The sequence below is a fragment of the Bufo bufo genome, chromosome 2, assembly GCF_905171765.1.
Source record: "Bufo bufo chromosome 2, aBufBuf1.1, whole genome shotgun sequence".
NCBI lineage: Eukaryota > Metazoa > Chordata > Amphibia > Anura > Bufonidae > Bufo > Bufo bufo.
In genome coordinates this window covers 352,589,186-352,615,193 of record NC_053390.1, presented here as the reverse complement: position 1 = coordinate 352,615,193, position 26,008 = coordinate 352,589,186, and the positions used below count along the sequence as shown (strand labels likewise).

The following is a 26,008-nucleotide window of genomic DNA, read 5'->3' as shown; positions in this document are numbered from 1 at the left end:
ATGTGAATATACCCTTAGAGGCTGGTTTATTATGAACACATTGTTATACTTTTGCAGTATTATAAAATTGCCCCAAACCCCCACCTCCCAGCATAATAAAATGTACAAAATGGTGATTAGTTGTTTTGACCGAAATAAAATGCACTTGAGCACAAAATTGTAAAAGCATCAGGTTTTCTGATGTAGTTTAGGAAGCCAAAATCAGGAGTGTATTAAAAAAGGAGAGAAAGTATAAAGGACAGATGCACCTTCTACTCTTTAAAAGGATTTTCTGAGACTTATATACTGATGATTTATCCTTAGAATAGGTCATCAGTGTATGATCGGTGGGGGTTCAACACCTGGGACCCCGCCGATCAGCTATTTGAGAAGGTAGCGACACGCCTGTGAGCGCTGCAGCCTTCTCTCTGCTCACCAAGCACAGCGCCGTCTATTTGATAGCAGCTGTGCTTGGTATCGCAGCTTAACTCCATTCACTTCAACGGGCCTGAGCTGCGCCTTGGCCATGTGACCAATGAAAGTGACGTCATTCAGCCTAGAGAAAGCTGAGAGAAGACTGCAGCGCTACTGCGAAAGATGGTGCCTTCTCAAACTGCTGATAGACGGGAGTTCCAGGTGTCGTACACCCACTGATCAGATACTGATGACCTATCCAGAGGGTAGGTCATTAGTATATACAGTACAGACCAAAAGTTTGGACACACCTTCTCATTCAAAGAGTTTTCTTTATTTTCATGACTATGAAGGCATCAAAACTATGAATTAACACATGTGGAATTATATACATAACAAATAAGTGTGAAACAACTGAAAATATGTCATATTCTAGGTTCTTCAAAGTAGCCACCTTTTGCTTTGATGACTGCTTTGCACACTCTTGGCATTCTCTTGATGAGCTTCAAGAGGTAGTCCCCTGAAATGGTTTTCACTTCACAGGTGTGCCCTGTCAGGTTGAATAAGTGGGATTTCTTTCCTTATAAATGGGGTTGGGACCATCAGTTGCGTTGAGGAGAAGTCAGGTGGATACACAGCTGATAGTCCTACTGAATAGACTGTTAGAATTTGTATTATGGCAAGAAAAAAGCAGCTAAGTAAAGAAAAACGAGTGCCCATCATTACTTTAAGAAATGAAGGTCAGTCAGTCAGCCGAAAAATTGGGAAAACTTTGAAAGTAAGGGCTATTTGACCATGAAGGAGAGTGATGGGGTGCTGCGCCAGATGACCTCGCCTCCACAGTCATCGGACCTGAATACAATCGAGATGGTTGGGGGTGAGCTGGACGGCAGAGTGAAAGCAAAAGGGCCAACAAGTACTAAGCATCTCTGGGAACTCCTTCAAGACTGTTGGAAGACCATTTCAGGGGACTACCTCTTGAAGCTCATCAAGAGAATGCCAAGAGTGTGCAAAGCAGTAATCAAAGCAAAAGGTGGCTACTTTGAAGAACCTAGAAGAATATGACATATTTTCAGTTGTTTCACACTTGTTTGTTATGTATATAATTCCACATGTGTTAATTCATAGTTTTGATGCCTTCATAGTCATGAAAATAAAGAAAACTCTTTGAATGAGAAGGTGTGTCCAAACTTTTGGTCTGTACTGTATGTCTCGGAAAAACCCCTTTAAATGAAGTGACTCCTGGTTTTGGCTTCCAAACGGCATCACTTGACTGTGTGGCCGTACCCTTAGAACTTTATTTTCATTAGTCATTGTTTACATCTTGTCTTTTTCCCTCTGACGTATATGACAAACGTATGGCCCTGACATATTCAAATGTTTGGCATACAGTTGCATACATTGTCCACTGGCTTGCATTGTAAGTAAACATATACTATATGTGTATGGATTTTCACAGCACATATCTGTATGTAGAAGTCCAGCAGCATACTGTACGTTTTTACAGACAGTAAAAAAAGGTATGCGGATGCCAACAAGACATTCTTCTGTCATACATTTCTCTTGTTACCCAGTCGACAAATCTGGTGTATACATTGGGAACATTTCCAGATGTTTATTCTGAATGTAGGTTAAGTCTTAGTTATGTTTCCGATTAAAGGAAAGCATGACAATGTGTGGGAGATTTCAGGGCTGAAGCTTCATATCCATCATTAAAGAACAAATGTGCTTTAAAGACTGGGCTTTTCCAGTACTTAGATATTGATGATCTGCCCACAGGATATGTCATCAAAGTCAGATCAGTGAGGGTCCAACACCCTGCACCACCAGTAGCTGTTTTAGGCAGTCTTAGGGGCTGTATTGTGGATTGAGCCAGAAGTGGTTTGGTGGCCATGCCGGGGTACTGCAGTTCAGCTGGCATCCAAGTGAATGGGAATTGAGCTGCAGTACGCTGGCCCTGGAATTACACAGTGGATAGAGCCTTTCATCCACTGTATAGTTTCAGGCAGTCAGAAACAGTTGATCTGTTGGAGGGAGGGGAGGGGGGGTTTGGCAGGAAGGGTTAGTCCCATACCTTTATGATATTGATGACCTATCATCAACTTATAAGTACCCGAAAACCTTTTTAATCCATATGTTTTTTTTTTGTGATGTACACAGTAAAACTAAAAATCACTGAGCTGGTTTCAAAGGGACCACAACAACTTTTGTCGATCCACAGGGTATTAGTTTGGCAACCCAATTTATGTTTAAAATATAGCTTTTATTTTATCCCATTCAATTCTTAAAGCAAATATACATAGACACACAGGTTTTATCTCTGAAAGGGAATGACTTACGAGTCAACAGAAACCTAGGCTTACAGAAACAAATCACCCTGAGTGGAATTCCTTTTTTATATGTAAGTGTGAGTGCTGAGAGTATTATGCACACAATAATACAGGCATCATCTGCTTATTGTCCTATAATGCAAAAAAAAAAGATCTAGAATTGTTATTTGAATTTTTGATTTGGAGGTTCAGTTCTTTTGGTTAAAATGTTCAAAAACAACACTGAATAATTGTAAGGTATCATAATGGCTTATATCTTGCCTTAGTCATCCAAAATTTGTGGATTTTTAGAATTTTCCTTTCTTGTGTTTTTCTTATTCACCTTCTGCTTTCCAAAGCCATACCTTTTTTTATATTTATAAGAGGGCTTGCTTTTTACAAGACAAGATGTAATTATAGTTTTTTAGTGTTTTCTTTTCAATGCCATATTCTTTTATATAGTTATATCTACAGAGCTGTGTGAGAGCGCATGGTTTGTGAGGCAGTCTGTAGTTTTTATTGATAGAATTTTGGATTGTGTATAGCTTTTTGATTACGTTCAATAAAAAAAAATTTGGGGAGGTGAAACAACCAAAAAATGGCGAATCTGCCAATTTGATTTTTTTTTCCCGTTACAGTGTCCACTGCACAGGATAAATATAATTTTTATTTTAATAGTTCGGGCATTTTGGGAAATGGTGATACCTATTTTATTTTTTTTTATGTATTTATTTTTAATATGAGAAAAGAGGGGTGATTAGAATTTTTTTGTATATATATATATATATATATATATATATATATATATATATATATATATATTTGTATATATTATATATAAAATTTTTATAATTGGGCCTATGGGAATCTCATTAGGTTTGGATCATTCCTAAGGGGAAAGGCTACCACAATGAATGAACGGCTTCCCCAACCTTAGCACAAGGAAGCCGTTCGGCATCGGGAATGCAGTGCTCTCGGGGAAAGCCTCTCAGATATCGTTGTCACAATTGGCCATGGCATCTGAGAGGTTGAATGTCTGTGATCGGCATTTTTGCAGATCACAGACACTAGCCCTATGTGTCTGCTGTTTAAAACAGTGGACATATATTTTAATGGCCACTGTGGTAATTAAAGACATTTCCCCAACATTGGCAAAATCAAGGTGAATAACTGATCACTACTATGGCTCTCATATTAATAGGGTATTTGTGGTGTGACAATGTTTCAACATAAATGCTTTCTCTGTTGAGATTGTAGTCTAAAGCCTCATTCACACTGTCAGTGTTCAGTCAGTGATTTCCATCAGTGATTGTGAGCGAAAACCAGGATTGGAGCCTCCACAGACATGAGGTATAAGGGAAAGATCTGCACCTGTTCTGTGTTTAGAGCCACACCTGGTTTTGGATCAAATTCAAAATCACTGATGGAAAAAACTGACCAAAACACTGACGTGTGAATGAGGCATAAGGCTACTTTCACACTTGCGTTGTTAATTCCCGTTTTGAGATTCTGCAAGAGGCCTAAGGGAGAGTTCACATCACTGTTATTTTTGCGTTATTTGATCCATCAGAAGAACGTGAAAAAAATAAAAAAGATCCTATAAAAAAATAAAAAATAAAGAATCCTGTGCAGTTATGCACATTTGTCATCCGTTTGAGTCATTTCTGTTTGAAATCCTTTTTTAGACATAAAAAAAAGTACTACATGCAGGACTTTTTCCAGTCTAAAAAAACATATCTCAAACGGAAATGGCTCAAATGGATGTCAAATGTGCATAATTGATGCACAGGATCAATTTTTTCACAGGATCCAGATTTTTTATTTATTTTTGTTCTTCTGACCGATCAAAAATGGAAAAATAACGATGATGTGAACTCTCCCTTACTTAAATTCACTTGAATGATTCTTGAAGGAAAATTGGAGCTGGGCCATGCATGCTTCAAATTTCTCTGCATGGACAAATGGTGAATAATGGCTGAATGAGCTCTAAGGGCTCCTGCACACAGTTTTGGTAATGGCGTTCATTTTATATCTGTGTTGCTGGTGTAGGAACATGACCATAAAGGGGGCAACACAAAAGATAACTTATAAACTGAGCCATTACAAAAAGAATATAATAGGGAATTAGTTCTATGTTAGTGGACATTCACCAAAGAGGAAACTATACTTTAAGGTAACAGCTGCCTGAACTTCTTCAATACCATTACTGTAAGTCTGAACATCTGCTAGAAAATAACAGCGATGAGTGACACATCACAAGAGATTTTAGCTTAACTTAAACTTACAATTTACATCCAGCTGTGACATAAACAAGCCACAATAGCGTTTATGTACATGAAACTATCAGAAAATTATACAAAAAATAATAAATTGTCAGAAGGGTCGGTCCAGTAAATCACCAACATGTTGTTATGCAGCTACTCATATCAAAACCGTCCATCTTAGCATTCTGTAGTAACAGAATTTAGAATTTATCGGGTGCATGCACATTACACAGGAGGAGTCGAGGACAATACACCTCGCTTCACAGGATTTGTTTTTCCAGCACGTTCCACAGATGGTTAACCAGATTGAGATCTGCGGAATCTGTAGGCCAGGTCAACACCTTGAACATTGTTATGTTTCTCAAACAATTCCTGAACAATTTTTGCAGTGTGGCAGGTCACATTGTTGTTACCGCTGCCATGAAGGGCTGTACATGGTCTGCAACAATGTTTAAATGGTATGAATGGTGGTATAATTCAAAGTAACATCCACATGAATGCCAGGGTCCAAGGTTTTCCAGGACAACAATGCCCCAAACTCCAGAATTTCATTCCCAGGTAAGTGACACACCTGCACTCGACTGTCCACATAATTAAAAGAAAATGTGATTCATCAGACCAGGTCACCTTCTTCTATTGCTCTTTGGTTCAGTTTTAATGCTCACATGAACATTGTAGATGCCTTTGGCTGTACATAGGAATCAGCATGAGTACTTTTCTGGTCTACACAGCCCCAAAAGTAGAAGGTGTGATGCCCTGTCTATCATAGCCAGCATCGAAAAAGCATCACTTTCTGCCTAATTTATTCCAGTCCTACCCATTGACAGTGCCATGACATACTCAATGTTATTCGCTTTACCCAGTTGATTTTAAAGCTAAGGTTGATGAGTCTATATATTTCTAAACTAAAAAAATATGTAGTCTGCCTCCCAAAATTTTTCAATGAGTTGTCTTCATGAGCCTTGCACATACGCCTTATGTTTTAATCACTTGCATTTGTATTACATGGGTGTCACCTATTTTACTTGCCACTTGATCCTTCCATTAGCAAATAATTGCCCTGATAATATCCATGCTAAACAAATACTGATCTGGAGGAATCTCATGGTTATACAGAGGAAACATTTACCGAAACAGGGGCTTGTGTTCTACCATATTACAAAAGCATGCACACATGGAAACCTATTAAGATTGTGTTATGAAAAGTTACACGCTATTCCAATATATCTTTTCAATTCCTCATTATTTTCAAGATCTCTACTTGCAGTCTTTGAATGAGAACCACAGGTTTGATTATTATACTGTTACAGGGCAAACACCTGTGAGACCATCAAGGACAGATTTGTATCACCCAGACTCAAGGACTGCAAGCAGAAATCTTGAAAACCATGGTATAGAAAAATGGAATAATTGTTCATTATACCATGAATTCCATAACTTTAGATTTTCAGTCCAAAAACATTTCAGTTTACATTTATAAAATTAACTACAATGTAGTAGCACAGTTCTACGTTTTTGTCCTACTGAACCCCACACCCATTAGTTCATACGGGTCACCCTCATATATCTAGTGATATTAACAGTGACAGATTAACCAGAATATAGGCACCGGGCTGTTCCTCAACCTTGGACCTCCCTCTCCCACAGCCAACCTCCCAAGCTGTGTCTATAGTCACCACCTTTCTGTGGTTAAACAGTATATGCCGTGGCCTGGAGGAGCAGAGGATGGGAGTGGTAGCGGCTCTGTCTGCAACAGTCAATCACAGGGGCAACCCCCACACCTATGCTCCCTAGGGCCAGGGCAGCGTTAGGAGGGTGCACCCATGTTTTTCTCAGGGCACACCCTGATGTTGGAACTCCTGCCTGATGGTACTGTAGTTTCCTTGGTGTTATATTTTTGGTGCCGGTACAAGGCAAGAGGTGTAGGGTGCAATGGTCTAAGGTGCTGGAGTTGGTAACCAGGCCAGATATAGGAAATAAACGCCCTTCTTTACTAAATTGCAGAAGTTGTAGTATATCTAATGGAATAAAAAAAAAAAGTTCCAAATAATTCACTGTGAAAATCCTCCCAGATAGCAAGGTATGGATTTGAGTATGAAAGAGGTTATAGTACTCTTTACTCTCTATCCTCCCAGAGTCTCTCTCTGCAAAATCTAGGGCTGGCAATATTACTATTGCAATGGTGGCTGTAATTTCCAATTGAAGGATACAGGGTTATCTTAAAGGAGTATTCTAGTAAAGTAACTTAATTTTTTAAAAACTGCATCAAGGCTGCAAGCTGTGACCCAACCAGAACCCGTACCAATACATATAACCAGAGTTTCAATTTACCTTGAATCCATTTGTCTAGCTCCTGTGCGAGGCTGCAACACACTGAGAGTATCATGGCGCCTGATCTTCCCTCACAAAACTACAACCCCCACAATACTTAGCTTTCCTTCGGTGAGTGTTGATGTTTAGTGATTGGCTGCCTGATATATAGTCCGGTCACGCCCCCTCTACTCAGTAATCACCACACCCAACTTTCTGCAGGGGCTGAATCAGGGTAATTAACCCTGTCTCACCCTATGCTGGGTACATTACAAGATATAAACATATAAAACAGTATTAAATAACATTGCATAATATTATATAAGGCCTCATGCACGCGACCAAAAGCTGCGGCTCGGACCCATTCACTTCAATGGGGCCACAAAAGATGCGGACAGCACTTGGTGTGCTGTCCGCCCCGCAAAAAAAAATATAGCATGTCCTATTCTCGTTCGTTTTGCGGACAAGAATAGGCATTTCTACAATGGGCCGCCCGTTCCGTTCCACAAATTGCGGAAGGCACACGGGCGGCTTCCGTTTTTTGCGGATCCGCGGTTTGTGGACCTTAAAAAACGGCACGGTCGTGTGCATGAGGCCTTAGAAGAACAGTTTGCAAGTACTCTGTTCTGGGGTACTGCATATGGTTGTCTTCTGTGTTCATGAATAAATTACTGTTGTTCTTCCTCCCTACTAATTTTGTAGGCCATGAGGCAAGAAATTATATATTTACACTGCGTGCAGAATTATTAGGCAAATGAGTATTTTGACCACATCATCCTCTTTATGCATGTTGTCTTACTCCAAGCTGTATAGGCTCGAAAGCCTACTACCAATTAAGCATATTAGGTGATGTGCATCTCTGTAATGAGAAGGGGTGTGGTCTAATGACATCAACACCCTATATTAGGTGTGCATAATTATTAGGCAACTTCCTTTCCTTTGGCAAAATGGGTCAAAAGAAGGACTTGACAGGCTCAGAAAAGTCAAAAATAGTGAGATATCTTGCAGAGGGATGCAGCACTCTTAAAATTGCAAAGCTTCTGAAGCGTGGTCATCAAACAATCAAGCGTTTCATTCAAAATAGTCAACAGGGTCGCAAGAAGCGTGTGGAAAAACCAAGGCGCAAAATAACTGCCCATGAACTGAGAAAAGTCAAGCGTGCAGCTGCCAAGATGCCACTTGCCACCAGTTTGGCCATATTTCAGAGCTGCAACATCACTGGAGTGCCCAAAAGCACAAGGTGTGCAATACTCAGAGACATGGCCAAGGTAAGAAAGGCTGAAAGACGACCACCACTGAACAAGACACACAAGCTGAAACGTCAAGACTGGGCCAAGAAATATCTCAAGATTGATTTTTCTAAGGTTTTATGGACTGATGAAATGAGAGTGAGTCTTGATGGGCCAGATGGATGGGCCCGTGGCTGGATTGGTAAAGGGCAGAGAGCTCCAGTCCGACTCAGACGCCAGCAAGGTGGAGGTGGAGTACTGGTTTGGGCTGGTATCATCAAAGATGAGCTTGTGGGGCCTTTTCGGGTTGAGGATGGAGTCAAGCTCAACTCCCAGTCCTACTGCCAGTTTCTGGAAGACACCTTCTTCAAGCAGTGGTACAGGAAGAAGTCTGCATCCTTCAAGAAAAACATGATTTTCATGCAGGACAATGCTCCATCACACGCGTTCAAGTACTCCACAGCGTGGCTGGCAAGAAAGGGTATAAAAGAAGAAAATCTAATGACATGGCCTCCTTGTTCACCTGATCTGAACCCCATTGAGAACCTGTGGTCCATCATCAAATGTGAGATTTACAAGGAGGGAAAACAGTACACCTCTCTGAACAGTGTCTGGGAGGCTGTGGTTGCTGCTGCACGCAATGTTGATGGTGAACAGATCAAAACACTGACAGAATCCATGGATGGCAGGCTTTTGAGTGTCCTTGCAAAGAAAGGTGGCTATATTGGTCACTGATTTGTTTTTGTTTTGTTTTTGAATGTCAGAAATGTATATTTGTGAATGTTGAGATGTTATATTGGTTTCACTGGTAAAAATAAATAATTGAAATGGGTATATATTTGTTTTTTGTTAAGTTTCCTAATAATTATGCACAGTAATAGTCACCTGCACACACAGATATCCCCCTAAAATAGCTAAAACTAAAAACAAACTAAAAACTACTTCCAAAAATATTCAGCTTTGATATTAATGAGTTTTTTGGGTTCATTGAGAACATGGTTGTTGTTCAATAATAAAATTAATCCTCAAAAATACAACTTGCCTAATAATTCTGGACTCCCTGTATTTATTTATTCTTTTTTTATGAATGAAATAGAAAAAGATAATTATACAATATAAGGCTGTGGCACTATAAGCCCTAACAAAACCTAAAAAGGATAAGTACACACTGGAATACTCAGGTACTACAGGTTCCAGTACTACAGTACTGGATAAATACTGTGCAGCACTGAGATACTACAACTTCTAGTATAACATTGTACTGAATGAATACACAGTGTGGCACTGCAAGCCCCAGCAGAACCGTATATGAATATGTATACACTGGAAAGCTGAGGTAATACAAGTTCTAGCATAGCCCCTAGTTAATTACACACACAGAAACACTGGGGTACCACATGGGCCAGAATAACTTAGCAATGGATAGGTACACACTGGAACACTGGGGTACAACAACTCCTAGAATAACCTAGAAAATAATGAGTACACAGTGTGGCTCCCATTCTATTCTACAATACCAGGGCTGGTCACAGGGACAAGCTGTTCTTCTCTTCAGAGATTGCGCAGAAGGTCAGACTCAATTTAGTAAATCAGCAGAACTGGGAAGGCTGCAGTTTGTGAGTTGCCATTAGGGATGAGCGAATCGACTTCGGATGCAACATCCGAAGTCGATTCACATAAAACTTTGTTCTAATACTGTACGGAGCGAGCGCTCTATACAGTATTAGAATGTATTGGCTCTGATGAGCCGAAGTTATTGCTTCAAGAAGTCTCGCGCAATAACTTCATAAATTAATTCGTACTGTAAAAAAACATTTCCCAAACTTGGGTTCGATTCCAAGTGGTACCTTGGAACCAAACCCGAGTTCGGGAAATGTCTTTTTACAGCATAAATACATTTTTGAAGTTCTTATGCGAAGTCTCGCGAGACTTCGCGAAGTAATAACTTCGGCCCATCAGAGCAAATACATTCTATTACTGTGCGGAGCTCCGTACAGTATTAGAACGAAGTTTTATGCGAATCGACTTTGGATGTCTCATCCGAAGTTGATTCGCTCATCTCTAGTTATAAACAATCAATGTCTACTAAGTATACCTGGCACAATAATATATAATCAAAGACATAGCTAGTAAAGTGCAAGTGCAAAATATAAATTACTTTAGTATTTATTGGTTAGGTAGGATGTTTCAGTGTGCTGCGATTCTTATTGGCAACCAGTGATGGCTAGTTCGCAGTGTTCGCCGACGAACACATGCGATCTGCCATCTTTATTTCTAAGTCCGGCGATGCAGAGGTAAGTCCTTACCTGTGCCTGTGCCGAGAGCCACTCTGAAACACATGCGGTCACCGGGAGCAGGCAGTTCCAAGAACAGCCTTCATTGGGCTGTTCTCGGAACTGCCTGCTCCCGGTGACCGCATGTGTTTCAGAGCGGCTCGCGGCGCAGGCACAGGTAAGGACTTACCTCTGCATCGCCGGACTTGGGAATAAAGATGGCAGATCGCATGTGTTCATCGGCGAACACTGCGAACTGGCCATCACTGTTGGCAACATGATCCCAGCATGTCACAAGCACTGTCACTTTTTCACGTTGTACGTGTGTTTCACTATGGCCTCATGCACACGACCGTTGTTTTATTCCGTGTCTGTTGCAACGTTTGGGTACGTTGAAAAATCGGCTAATGCACCGTTTGCCATCCGCGTCCGTGATCCGTGGTTCCAGTCCGTCAAAAAAATATAACCTGTCCTATTATTTTCGCGGAAAATGGTTCACGGACCTATTAAAGTCATTGGGACCGCTAAAAAACGCGGAGGCACACAAGATTGTCATCCGCGTCCGTTTTTTTCCTATCATTTGCATGGCAAACCTGTCTTAGACTTTTTTTTACATTCCTTTATGTCTGGTCGTCCTCCAAAAATAAAGGAAGACACACGGAAACAAAAACGGACACAGATCACGGAACAACGGAACCCCATTTTACGGACCGATAAAAACAACTGTCGTGTTCATGAGGCCTCAGTCTGTTATTTATATGTTGTGTTTATGAAAAACAAAAAAATTGTATTTATACTCAAAGGCTGTGACATCAGCAGCCAGCCAGCCCCTATGATGTCACAGCCCTATAAATAGTCTCAGCCATCTTGGATTCAGCCATTTTCTATTATTACTTAGTGCAGGGAAAGACGTGACAGGTGCTAGGAGACTTGAAGACTTTTTTTTGGCTGAATAGAAGTTCAGGAAAAGATCATTAGAAGTGTAGGGAAACGATAGGGAGGAATTATTCCACACTACAAAAGGAGAACAGGGTCCAATAGTGGAGTGTACAGCCTGGATAATGGGAGCAATTCTATTACACCTTGCTGCACTGACCGGGGATCCAAATTGCCATTATACTGCTGCTTTCAGGTTTGCAATAGATGATACCTTTTTAATTCCAGCAAACCTTTCTTGTTATTGGGGTGCAAGTACTGTGTGATACAGCCATTAACAGGGTGTATTACTAGGAAATATTTCTACGTCTTATTAGCCCTTGTGCGGTGCATTTATATGTTCTAAAGCATTTTTTGGCTTGTATTAGTGGAAAAAAATAAGGGGTTATTTGCCGTTCAGCGGTGCAGTTATATGTTCTAAAGCCTTTTTTGGCTTGTATGAGTGGAAAAAAATAAGGGGTTATTTGCCGTTCAGCGGTGGAGTTGTATGTTCTAAAGCCTTTTTTGGCTTGAATTAGTGGAAAAAAATAAGGGGTTATTTGCTGTTCAGCGGTGCAGTTTTATATTCTAAAGCATTATTTGGGGTGCATTAGTGCAGAAAAAAGTATTATTTGCCATTCAGCGGTGCAGTTATATGTTCTAAAGCCTTTTTTGGCTTGTATTAGTGGAAAAAAAGGGCTTATTAGCCTTTGTGTGGTGAAGTGAGAAAATTACAGCCTTTTTTGTCATGTATTAGTGAAAAACAAAAAGTATTTGCCGTTCAGCGGTACAGTTATAAGTAAAAAAAATATGGGCTTATTTCCCATGAAGTGTATAAGTAGAAAAAAATAAGGGCTTATTTGCCGTTCAGCGGTGCAGTTATATCTTCAAAATCCTTTTTTGGCATGTATAAGTGAAAAAAAGGGCTTATTAGCCGTTCAGCGGTGCAGCTATATGTTCTAAAGCCTTTTTTGGCGTGTATTAGTGGACAAAAAACAGGGCTTATTAGAAGTTGTGTGGTGAAGTGAGAAAATTACAGCCTTTTTTGGCATGTATTAGTTGGAAAAAAAAGTATTATTTGCCGTTCAGTGGTGCAGTTATATGTTCTAAAGCCTTTTTTGGGGTGTATTAGTGGAAAATGTAAGGGTTAATTGCCGTTCAGCGGTGCACTTATATGTTCTAAAGCATTTTTGGGCGTGTATTAGTGGAAAAAAAGGCTTATTAATAGGGATGAGCGAACCCGAACTGTATAGTTCGTGTTCGTACCGAATTTTGGGGTGTCCGTGACACGGACCCGAACCCGAACATTTTCGTAAAAGTCCGGGTTCGGGTTCGGTGTTCGGCGCTTTCTTGTCGCTTTTTGAAAGGCTGCAAAGCAGCCAATCAACAAGCGTCATACTACTTGCCCCAAGAGGCCATCACAGCCTTGCCTACTATTGGCATGGCTGTGATTGGCCAGTGCAGCATGTGACCCAGCCTCTATATAAGCTTGGGTCACGTAGCGCTGCACGTCACTCTGCTGATTCAAGCATAGGGAGAGGTTGCTGCTGCGACGTTAGGGCGAGATTAGGCAGATTAACTCCTCCAAAAGACTTCATTCTGTGATCGATCTCCAGCTGTGGATCATTGAAGTGCTAATATCGACTTGCTCACTTTTTTTAGGCTGCCCAGAGCGTTTTTAGATCACTTTTTTCTGGGGTGATCAGCGGCCATTTTGTGCTTTTAACCATCAATAGTGTGGTTATTTTTTGCTATATCATACATCAGCTGCAGGCTGAGCCTGTGTCACCGAAGTGCATTTAACCATCAACAGTCTGGTTATTTTTTGGCCATATACTACATCAGGTGCAGGCTGAGCCTGTGTCACCCAAGTGCATTTAACCATCAATAGTGTGGTTATTTTTTGGCCATATACTACATCAGGTGCAGGCTGAGCCTGTGTCACCCAAGTGCATTTAACCATCAACAGTGTGGTTAATTTTTGGCCATATACTACATCAGGTGCAGGCTGAGCCTGTGTCACCCAAGTGCATTTACCATCAACAGTGTGGTTAATTTTTGGCCATATACTACATCAGGTGCAGGCTGAGCCTGTGTCACCCAAGTGCATTTAACCATCAATAGTGTGGTTATTTTTTGGCCATATACTACATTAGGGGCAAGTTGAGCCTGTCACCCAGCGCCTAAAAAATAGACCTGACATTTCTATTCAACCAAATCTGTACTGTTTTAGCTGGTCAAGTTATTTGTAGTGACCGTAAAAGCACAGTTTTTGTTCTGGGGTGAAAAACTATTCCCAAATTTGACATTCTCAAAATAACTAAGTAGTTTATGCTATATGAGGCCTACTTGAAATCTATCCCAAAAAGGATATCTTAGATTCAAGGTGCTGATAGTGTCATTCAGAAAAACTTAACACACACGCTACCCTGCAGATACAAGTCTAATTCTGTGATTAAACGTATACCTGTTACACAGCGCAAAAAAAAATAGGTCTCACATTTCTATTCAACCAAATCTGTACTGTTTGAGCTGGTCAAGTTATTTGTAGTGACCGTAAAAGCACAGTTTTTGTTCTGGGGTGAAAAACTATTTCCAAATTTGCCATTCTCAAAATTGTGGTGAACGGGAACAATGAGGAAAACATCTAATAAGGGACGCGTACGCGGACGTGGACATGGTCGTGGTGGTGTTAGTGGACCCTCTGGTGCTGGGAGAGGACGTGGCCGTTCTGCCACAGCCACACGTCCTAGTGAACCAACTACCTCAGGTCCCAGTAGCCAGCAGAATTTACAGCGATATTTGGTGGGGCCCAATGCCGTTCTAAGGATTGTAAGGCCTGAGCAGGTACAGGCATTAGTCAATTGGGTGGCCGACAGTGGATCCAGCACGTTCACATTATCTCCCACCCAGTCTTCTGCAGAAAGCGCACAGATGGCGCATGAAAACCAAGCCCATCGGTCTGTCACATCACCCTCATGCATATCAGGGAAACTGTCTGAGCCTCAAGTTATGCAGCAGTCTCTTATGCTGTTTGAAGACTCTGCTGCCAGGGTTTCCCAAGGGCATCCACCTAGCCCTTCCCCAGGGGTGGAAGAGATAGAATGCACTAACGCACAACCACTTATTTTTCATGATGATGAGGACATGGGAATACCACCTCAGCACGTCTCTGATGATGACGAAACACAGGTGCCAACTGCTGCGTCTTTCTGCAGTGTGCAGACTGAACAGGAGGTCAGGGATCAAGACTGGGTGGAAGACGATGCAGGGGACGATGAGGTCCTAGACCCCACATGGAATGAAGGTCGTGCCACTGACTTTCACAGTTCGGAGGAAGAGGCAGTGGTGAGACCGAGCCAACAGCGTAGCAAAAGAGGGAGCAGTGGGCAAAATCAGAACACCCGCCGCGAAGAGACTCCGCCTGCTACTGACCGCCGCCATCTGGGACCGAGCACCCCAAAGGCAGCTTCAAGGAGTTCCCTGGCATGGCACTTCTTCAAACAATGTGCTGACGACAAGACCCGAGTGGTTTGCACGCTGTGCCATCAGAGCCTGAAGCGAGGCATTAACGTTCTGAACCTTAGCACAACCTGCATGACCAGGCACCTGCATGCAAAGCATGAACTGCATTGGAGTAAACACCTTAAAAACAAGGAAGTCACTCAGGCTCCCCCTGCTACCTCTTCTGCTGCTGCTGCCTCGGCCTCTTCTGCTGCTGCCGCCGCCTCGGCCTCTTCCTCCGCCTCTGGAGGAACGTTGGCACCTGCCGCCCAGCAAACATGGGATGTACCACCAACACCACCACCTGCGTCACCAAGCATCTCAACCATGTCACACGGCAGCGTTCAGCTCTCCATCTCACAAACATTTGAGAGAAAGCGTAAATTCCCACCTAGCCACCCTCGATCCCTGGCCCTGAATGCCAGCATTTCTAAACTACTGGCCTATGAAATGCTTTCATTTAGGCTGGTGGACACAAACAGCTTCAAACAGCTCATGTCGCTTGCTGTCCCACAGTATGTTGTTCCCAGCCGCCACTACTTCTCCAAGAGAGCCGTGCCTTCCCTGCACAACCAAGTGTCCGATAAAATCAAGTGTGCACTGCGCAACGCCATCTGTGGCAAGGTCCACCTAACCACAGATACGTGGAACAGTAAGCACGGCCAGGGACGCTATATCTCCCTAACTGCACACTGGGTAAATGTAGTGGCGGCTGGGCCCCAGGCGGAGAGCTGTTTGGCGCACGTCCTTCCGCCGCCAAGGATCGCAGGGCAACATTCTTTGCCTCCTGTCTCCTCCTCCTCCTACTCAGCTTCCTCCTCCTCTTCTTCCACCTGCTCATCTAGTCAGCCACACACCTTCACCACCAACTTCAGCACAGCGCGGGGTAAACGTCAGCAGGCCGTTCTGAAACTCATATGTTTGGGGGACAGGCCCCACACCGCACAGGAGTTGTGGGGGGGTATAGAACAACAGACCGACGAGTGGTTGCTGCCGGTGAGCCTCAAGCCCGGCCTGGTGGTGTGCGATAATGGGCGAAATCTCGTTGCAGCTCTGGGACTAGCCGGTTTGACGCACATCCCTTGCCTGGCGCATGTGCTGAATTTGGTGGTGCAGAAGTTCATTCGCAACTACCCCGACATGTCAGAGCTGCTGCATAAAGTGCGGGCCGTCTGTTCGCGCTTCCGGCGTTCACACCCTGCCGCTGCTCGCCTGTCTGCGCTACAGCGTAACTTCGGCCTTCCCGCTCACCGCCTCATATGCGACGTGCCCACCAGGTGGAACTCCACCTTGCACATGCTGGACAGACTGTGCGAGCAGCAGCAGGCCATAGTGGAGTTTCAGCTGCAGCACGCACGGGTCAGTCGCACTGCGGATCAGACCCACTTCACCACCAATGACTGGGCCTCCATGCGAGACCTGTGTGCCCTGTTGCGCTGTTTCGAGTACTCCACCAACATGGCCAGTGGCGATGACGCCGTTATCAGCGTTACAATAGCACTTCTATGTCTCCTTGAGAAAACACTTAGGGCGATGATGGAAGAGGAGGTGGCCCAGGAGGAAGAGGAGGAAGAGGGGTCATTTTTAGCACTTTCAGGCCAGTCTCTTCGAAGTGACTCAGAGGGAGGTTTTTTGCAACAGCAGAGGCCAGGTACAAATGTGGCCAGACAGGGCCCACTACTGGAGGACGAGGAGGACGAGGATGAGGAGGAGGTGGAGGAGGATGAGGATGAAGCATGTTCACAGCGGGGTGGCACCCAAAGCAGCTCGGGCCCATCACTGGTGCGTGGCTGGGGGGAAACACAGGACGATGACGATACGCCTCCCACAGAGGACAGCTTGTCCTTACCTCTGGGCAGCCTGGCACACATGAGCGACTACATGCTGCAGTGCCTGCGCAACGACAGCAGAGTTGCCCACATTTTAACGTGTGCGGACTACTGGGTTGCCACCCTGCTGGATCCCCGGTACAAAGACAATGTGCCCACCTTACTTCCTACACTGGAGCGTGATAGGAAGATGCGCGAGTACAAGCGCACGTTGGTAGACGCGCTACTGAGAGCATTCCCAAATGTCACAGGGGAACCAGTGGAAGCCCAAGGCGAAGGCAGAGGAGGAGCAAGAGGTCGCCAACGCAGCTGTGTCACGGCCAGCTCCTCTGAGGGCAGGGTTAGCATGGAAGAGATGTGGAAAAGTTTTGTCACCACGCCACAGCTAACTGCACCACCACCTGATACGGAACGTGTTAGCAGGAGGCAACATTTCACTAACATGGTGGAACAGTACCTGTGCACACCCCTCCACGTACTGACTGATGGTTCGGCCCCATTCAACTTCTGGGTCTCCAAATTGTCCACGTGGCCAGAGCTAGCCTTTTATGCCTTGGAGGTGCTGGCCTGCCCGGCGGCCAGCGTTTTGTCTGAACGTGTATTCAGCACGGCAGGGGGCGTCATTACAGACAAACGCAGCCGCCTGTCTACAGCCAATGTGGACAAGCTGACGTTCATAAAAATGAACCAGGCATGGATCCCACAGGACCTGTCCATCCCTTGTGCAGATTAGATATTAACTACCTCCCCTTAACAATATATTATTCTACTCCAGGGCACTTCCTCATTCAATACTATTTTTATTTTAATTTTACCATTATATTGCGGGGCAACCCAAAGTTTAATGAACCTCTCCTCTGTCTGGGTGCCGGGGCCTAAATGTGTGACAGTGGCCTGTTCCAGTGGTGGGTGACGTGAAGCCTGATTCTCTGCTATGACATGAAGACAGATTCTGTGCTGACATAAGGCCAGATTCTCTGTTACGGGACCTCTCTCCTCTGTCTGGGTGCCTGGGCCTAAATGTGTGACAGTGGCCTGTTCCAGTGGTGGGTGACGTGAAGCCTGATTCTCTGCTATGACATGAAGACAGATTCTGTGCTCACATAAGGCCAGATTCTCTGTTACGGGACTTCTCTCCTCTGCCTGGGTGCCTGGGCCTAAATGTGTGACAGTGGCTTGTTCCAGTGGTGGGTGACATGATGCCTGATTCTCTGCTATGACATGAAGACTGATTCTGCGCTGACATAAGGCCAGATTCTCTGTTACGGGACATCTCTCCTCTGTCTGGGTGCCGGGGCCTAAATGTGTGACAGTGGCCTGTTCCAGTGGTGGGTGACGTGAAGCCTGATTCTCTGCTATGACATGAAGACAGATTCTGTGCTGACATAAGGCCAGATTCTCTGTTACGGGACCTCTCTCCTCTGCCTGGGTGCCTGGGCCTAAATATGTGACAGTGGCCTGTTCCAGTGGTGGGTGACGTGAAGCCTGATTCTCTGCTATGACATGAAGACTGATTCTGCGCTGACATAAGGCCAGATTCTCTGTTACGGGACCTCTCTCCTCTGCCTGGGTGCCGGGGCCTAAATGTGTGACAGTGGCCTGTTCCAGTGGTGGGTGACGTGAAGCCTGATTCTCTGCTATGACATGAAGACTGATTCTGTGCTGACATAAGGCCAGATTCTCTGTTACGGGACCTCTCTCCTCTGCCTGGGTGCCTGGGCCTAAATATGTGACAGTGGCCTGTTCCAGTGGTGGGTGACGTGAAGCCTGATTCTCTGCTATGACATGAAGACTGATTCTGCGCTGACATAAGGCCAGATTCTCTGTTACGGGACCTCTCTCCTTTGCTTGGGTGCCGGGGCCTAAATGTGTGACAGTGGCCTGTTCCAGTGGTGGGTGACGTGAAGCCTGATTCTCTGCTATGACATGAAGACAGATTCTGTGCTGACATAAGGCCAGATTCTCTGTTACGGGACCTTTCTCCTCTGTCTGGGTGCCGGGGCCTAAATATGTGACAGTGGCCTGTTCCAGTGGTGGGTGACGTGAAGCCTGATTCTCTGCTATGACATGAAGACTGATTCTGTGCTGACATAAGGCCAGATTCTCTGTTACGGGACCTCTCTCCTCTGTCTGGGTGCCGGGGCCTAAATATGTGACAGTGGCCTGTTCCAGTGGTGGGTGACGTGAAGCCTGATTCTCTGCTATGACATGAAGACAGATTCTGTGCTGACATAAGGCCAGATTCTCTGTTACGGGACCTCTCTCCTCTGTCTGGGTGCCGGGGCCTAAATATGTGACAGTGGCCTGTTCCAGTGGTGGGTCACGTGAAGCCTGATTCTCTGCTATGACATGAAGACTGATTCTGCGCTGACATGAAGCCAGATTCTCTGCTATGGCATGAAGAGACTGATTCTCTGCTGACATGAAGCCAGATTCTTTGCTATGGCATGAAGAGACTGATTCTCTGCTGACGTGAAGCCAGATTCTCTGCTATGGGACCTCTGTCCAATTGATATTGGTTAATTTTTATTTTTTTTATTTTTATTTTAATTCATTTCCCTATCCACATTTGTTTGCAGGGGATTTACCTACATGTTGCTGCCTTTTGCAGCCCTCTAGCTCTTTCCTGGGCTGTTTTACAGCCTTTTTAGTGCCCAAAAGTTCGGGTCCCCATTGACTTCAATGGGGTTCGGGTTCGGGACGAAGTTCGGATCCGAACCCGAACATTTCCGGGAAGTTCGGCCGAACTTCTCGAACCCGAACATCCAGGTGTTCGCTCAACTCTACCTATTAACCGTTCTGTGGTGAAGTGAGAAAATGAAAGCCTTTTTTGGCGTGTATTCATTTCCTTTTTATTTATTTATTTGATCTAACAGTATGTCAGACAAAAAAGTGACAGGCCCTGCACAGGGGAGGGGCAGTGGCCTAAATGTTTCTGGCACAGGTCACAGCAGAGAAAGGGGGTGTGGCAGCAGGGGTCACTTCAAGAGGCCTGAGCTCCCGGTGTCATCTAGCGGTCGTGTCTTGACTAGCAACCCAGCGGTTCTTGAATGGTTGACTTGGTCACCCACTTCATCTCAAGTGACACCAGACACCCCCAGCCAAGAGTCGGTGGGTTCTTCAGACACAACCCTTAGTTGGCATGGCCCGGGAGCAGGCCCTGTGTCCTCATCTGTCCTCAACCTGCCTCTGTCCTTTTCTGTTCCCTCAGCTAGAGAAGTATTATATGCTGTGGGCTCAGCTCCTTTATACAACGAAGACGAGCAACTAGAGGAAAGTCAGCAGCTACTGCCCAGCCAAGATCTGGAGGAAACATCCGCCGCTTCCTCCGGTAGGGGGGCAAGTAGTGATGAGGAGAGTGGCATGGAAGCTGGTGTTGTGAGCGGTCAGACTTCTGGCTCAGAGACCGTTGAGGAGGACATCAGTGACGTGCAGACAGTACATGATGATGATGATGATGCCAATCACAATTGGGAGCCAGGTGACGAAGGAGCTTCATCATCATTGTGAAAAGAGGGTGGCAGCTTGTCCGTGAGTCAGCAGGGTGGCAGCAGTGGGAGGTCAGGAGCCAAACGTGCCCGGGGTACACCACCCACTTCACAGGAGACTACCTGCGCGGAAAGTAGTGGTGCATGGGTTCAAGGCGGCAGTGGCGGTAGCAGTCAGTCAGTGCGGAGTGTTGGGGGTAAAATTACCTACTCGGCGGTGTGGCAGTTTTTTGTTAAGCCGCCGGAGGAGGTGAACATGGCCATTTCCCGAATCTGTGGGCAGAAGGTGAAGCATGGCCAGTGTACCAATGTAGGCACCACGGCCCTGCGTCAACATATGCAGCGTCATCATAAAGTGTCCTGGGGGAACCGTGGCTCCAATGTGGTGGTCCAGCCTGCTGCAGCAAACGCTGCATCACCCAGTGGCACGCAGCCGATTTCAGGCAGTCAAGGCTCCACCACCTCAGCTGAAGGGAGCTGTCTGTCCTTCCCATTATCTACCGGTCCTGATGCTCCTGCTCCTCGCCCTCCTACTCCTCATCAGTCATTCCATCAGCAATTGATCACAGAAGCGATTGCGAAGAGACAACAGTATGCGTGCACTCATCCAACGGCGCAGATGCTGAACGTGGTCCTTGGCAAGTTCCTGGTTCTGCAGTCCCTCCCTTTCCAAGTGGTGAACTCTGCACCTTTCAAAGAACTGATAGCTTGTGCCAAGGTGGAGAGTCCCAAGCCGTTATTTCTTTGCCAAAAAGGCAGTACCAGCCCTGCACAGATATGTAGAACAGAAGGTGGGCCAGTCCTTGAGTCTGTCGGTGTCTGCCAAAGTGCACGGCAGCGCCGACGTGTGGAGCTATGACTATGGTCAAGGACAATATATGTCCTTTACGGCCCACTGGATAAATGTGGTTCCTGCCGAGCCAAACCAGCAACTTGGCCAAGTGACGCCGCTTCTGCCTCAACGTCCTCACACAGTTGGTCCTGCGACAATGTCTGCCTCTGCCTCCTCATCCACCACCATGTCCTCAGCCTCCACTGCAGGGACAATTCACAGAGCTCCTCTAGCATACCACATGTGCAGGGCACGGCGTTGTCACACTGTTCTACACCTTGTTTGCCTGGGCGAACGGAGTCACACAGTGGAGGAACTCCTCCGTGTGATGCATCAAGAAATCCAATCCTGGCTTTCTCCGTGACAACAGAAAATCGGAACCATGGTGACCGACAAGGGAAGAACATGGTGTCGGCGCTGCGTCAAGAAGGGCTGAGCCATGCGCCCTGCATGGCGCACGTGTTCAATCTGGTTGTCAAGCGGTTCCTGAAGTTTTCACCCATCTGCAAGACATCCTAAAAATGGCCAGGAAACTTTGCATGCACTTCAGCCACTCGTACACCGCCAAGCACACCGTTCTTGAGCTGCAGCGGCAGAACGGTGTCCCCCAACATAGGCTGATATGCGACGTTTCCACTCAGAATTCCACCCTCCATATGTTGGACCGACTATACGAACAGACAAAGGCCATAAACGATTTCTTGATGATCCAATCGGACAGGAGCACTGCCCTGTGTAACTTCGATGTCAGCCAGTGGCAGCTCATGTGTAACACCTGCCATTTGCTCAGGCCCTTTGAGGATGCCATGTTATTTGTAAGTCGCCAGGACTACGGGATGAACAACATCATTCCACTGCTTCATATCCTGGAACAGATGCTGGTAAATCTAGCTGGTCAGGGGACTGGAGATGTGGCGCCTACATCTCACAGCCACATGAGCCCTGTGGGGGCTGAACTGGAGGAGGAGGACATTGGAGCACAAGCAATATGTAGCGAAATGGTAATTTTTCTAGACAGGTGACAGGAAAGGAGGAGCAGGAGCAGCCGGAGGAGCAAGAGGGAGGTGAGAAAGATGAGGCAGATGACCCAGGCACACCGGGGCAGTATGCAGTGGAGATGGAGGCAGGGAGTCCCTTGAAGTCACTTGCACAAATGTCCCACTGCATGCTCACTTGCTTGGGTAGTGACAGTCGAATTGTCACCATTCGGCAGAGGGATGACTTCTGGCTCTCCACCTTCTTGGACTCTCGCTACCGTTCCAAAATGGGGGCCTTTTTTACACTCGCTGAGAGGGAGGACAAACTGAACTACTATAGAGACATCGTATATAGTCAATTGGCCACTGCCTATCTGCGCCATCATCTATCCTCTCGCAGGTCTGACCGGGGGGGCCCTCTGCGCTCTAGTTCCACTGCCATGGCTGCTATGGCAGGGTGGGGGGTTGGAGCAGTACCAGCTCCATCAGCCGCAGCTTGAGTCTAGAGTCGATGATGAGCAGCTTTCTTAACCCGCCTAGTGAAGAAACTACTCACCAGCAGCAGCAGATAGACCTAGAGCTGAACCTGAACCAGCAGGTGCTTGCATACTTGGACAGCACCCTGCCACCCCACATTGAAGATCTGCTGGACTACTGGGCAGCCAAACTGGATTTGTGACCGCAACTGACTGAGTTTTCTCTGGAAAAGCTGGTCTGCCCGGCCAGTAGTGTGTTTAGTGTGGCCATAGTTACCTCAAGGAGAACTTGCGTGTCCACCCAAAATGTGGAGAGACTGACTTTTGTCAAGATGAATCAGGGGTGGATCAGCCAGGATTTCCACCCACCAATGCCTGATGCATCAGATTAGATCATCCATGCTGCCTCACCCAAACCTTGACAAAAGAGACCGGTTTCTTCTGGCTACCTGGCTTTAGCTACTATTCTGATGCTGCCACCCGCCTGATGCCACACATCTGATGCCAAGTGCTCCTTCTTACACCCACCATCATCAACGGGTGCTGTTATTGCCACCCACCTCCTCACTCTGTCACCGGGTCACTCTGTGGTCTCATGATGCTGCTGCCACCTCACAACTCAGGTATCCTCATGCTGCTGCTGCCACCTCACAACTCAGGTATCCTCATGCTGCTGCTGCCACCTCCACACTCTGTCATTGTGCCACTCTGTGGTCTCCTCATGCTGCTGCCACCTCCACACTCTGTAATTGTGCCACTCTGTGGTCTCCCCATGCTGCTGCCACCTTCACACTTTGTCATTGTGCCACTATGTGGCCTCCTCATGCTGCTGCTGCTGCCACCTTCACAATATGTTACCTTGCCAATCTGTGGTCACCTCATGCTGCTGCTGCTGCCACCTTCACACTATGTCACCTTGCCAATCTGTGGTCTCTTCATGCAGCTGCCACCTCCACACTATGTCACCTTGCCACTCTGTGGCCAGCTCATGCTGCTGACAACTCACAACTGTGTCTCTGGGCCACTCTGTGGCCTCCTCATGCTGCTGCCACTTTCACACTATGTCATTGTGCCACTCTGTGGTCTCCTCATGCTGCTGCCACCTCCACATTATGTCACCTTGCCACACTGTGGTCTCCTCATGCTGCTGCCAACTCACAAATCTGTCATTGTGCCACTCTGTGGCCTCCTCATGCTGCTGCTGCCACCTCCACACTATGTCACCTTACCAGTCTGTGGCCTCCTCATGCTGCTGCTGCCACCTCCACACTCTGTTATTGTGCCACTCTGTGGTCTCCTCATGCTGCTGCAACATCGCTACTCTGTGGCCTCTTCATGCTTCTGCTACCTCAACACTATGTCATTGGGCCACTCTGTGGTCTCCTCATGCTGCTGCCACCTCACCACTATGTCATTGTGCCACTCTGTGGTCTCCTCATGCTGCTGCCACCTCCACACTCTGTAATTGTGCCACTCTGTGGTCTCCTCGTGCTGCTGCCACCTCCACAATATGTTACCTTGCCAATCTGTGGCCACCTCATGTTGCTGCCACCTTCACACTATGTCACCTTGCCAATCTGTGGTCTCCTCATGCAGCTGCCACCTCCACACTATGTCACTTTGCCACCCTGTGGCCAGCTCATGCTGCTGACAACTCACAACTGTGTCTCTGGGCCACTCTGTGGCCTCCTCATGCTGCTGCCACTTTCACACTATGTCATTGTGCCACTGTGTGGTCTCCTCATGCTGCTGCCACCTCCACATTATGTCACCTTGCCACACTGTGGTCTCCTCATGCTGCTGCCAACTCACCAACTCACACATCTGTCATTGTGCCACTCTGTGGCCTCCTCATGCTGCTGCTGCCACCTCTACACTATGTCACCTTGCCAGTCTGTGGCCTCCTCATGCGGCTGCTGCCACCTCCACACTCTGTTGTTGTGCCACTCTGTGGTCTCCTCATGCTGCTGCAACATCGCTACTCTGTGGCCTCTTCATGCTTCTGCTACCTCAACACTATGTCATTGGGCCACTCTGTGGTCTCCTCATGCTGCTGCCACCTCACCACTATGTCACTGGGCCACTCTGTGGACTTCTCATGCTGTTCCCACGCTCCCCACTCTGTGACTGGGCCACTAGTGTCTCTGTTTGGCCTTGTTGACATCAATCATTTATGTGACCCTTCTTTTGATCTGTCAGAAGGAAGGAAAAACGAGATGCAAAATGGATCCTGTCTATGTAGCAGGTGTAAGGCCTGTATGGTCCCATCAGAATTGGCTTATGATTTGGTAGCCAAAAGCAGAAGTGGTTACAAAACATAGAAGAAATGCAAATATTCCATTCACGTGTACAGGTGAAGCTCGAAAAATTTGAATATCATGCAAAGTTCATTTATTTCAGTAATGCAAATTAAAAGGAATTGCATTAATGCAGCTTAAAATTAGAATTTGGTGAAAAGGTTCAATATTCTAGGCTCAAAGTGTCACACACTAGTCAGCTAATTAATCCATACCCCCTGAGCAAAGGGTACCTCAAAATTGAGACTTTGGGGTTTCATAAGCTGTAAGCCATAATCATCCAAATTATAACAAATAACGGCTTGAAATATCTCGCTTTGCATGTATGTAAATGAGATAAAAAAATGTACAAATCCTGTTTTTTGCTATTTTTGGTTTTCAAAATTTGATAGGCTTGGCCCGGGTAAATTGTGCTATATCTTGGCCAATCTGTTTATTGGTATCCTTTTTTTTTTGCGGATTACTTGTAACAATGCTTATCCTTGTCCGCAAAATGGACAAGAATAGGACACGTTCTATCTTTTTTGCAGGGCTACAGAACGGACATACGGTTGCAGACAGCACATGGTGTGCTGTCCGCATTTTTTGCAGACCCATTGAAATAAATTGGTCCGCATCCTATTCTAAAAAAATGCGGATCGGATATGGACCAAAAATACTGTAGTGTGAATGCACCCTAACACAGAGAATGCCCTGTGTACAACTTTCAGTAACTGACAGCTATTTATGTATACACACTTACACAGAGAATGCTATCAATCAATGATAACACCTCCTCTGTGTACAACTACGAGTGACTGACTGCTATCTATGTATACACACTAACGCAGAGAATACTATCAATCACTGATAAAGCCTCCTCTGTGTACAGCTATCAGTGACTGACCGCTATCTATGTATACACACTTACAC

General features: G+C 45.7%; 1 protein-coding gene across 1 annotated transcript in view; it reads left to right on the top strand.

Annotated features, from left to right (window-relative positions):
* PGM5 (phosphoglucomutase 5) overlaps positions 1–26,008 on the top strand; it is a 187,635-nt gene that overhangs the window by 1,554 nt on the left and 160,073 nt on the right. The window lies entirely within an intron of this gene.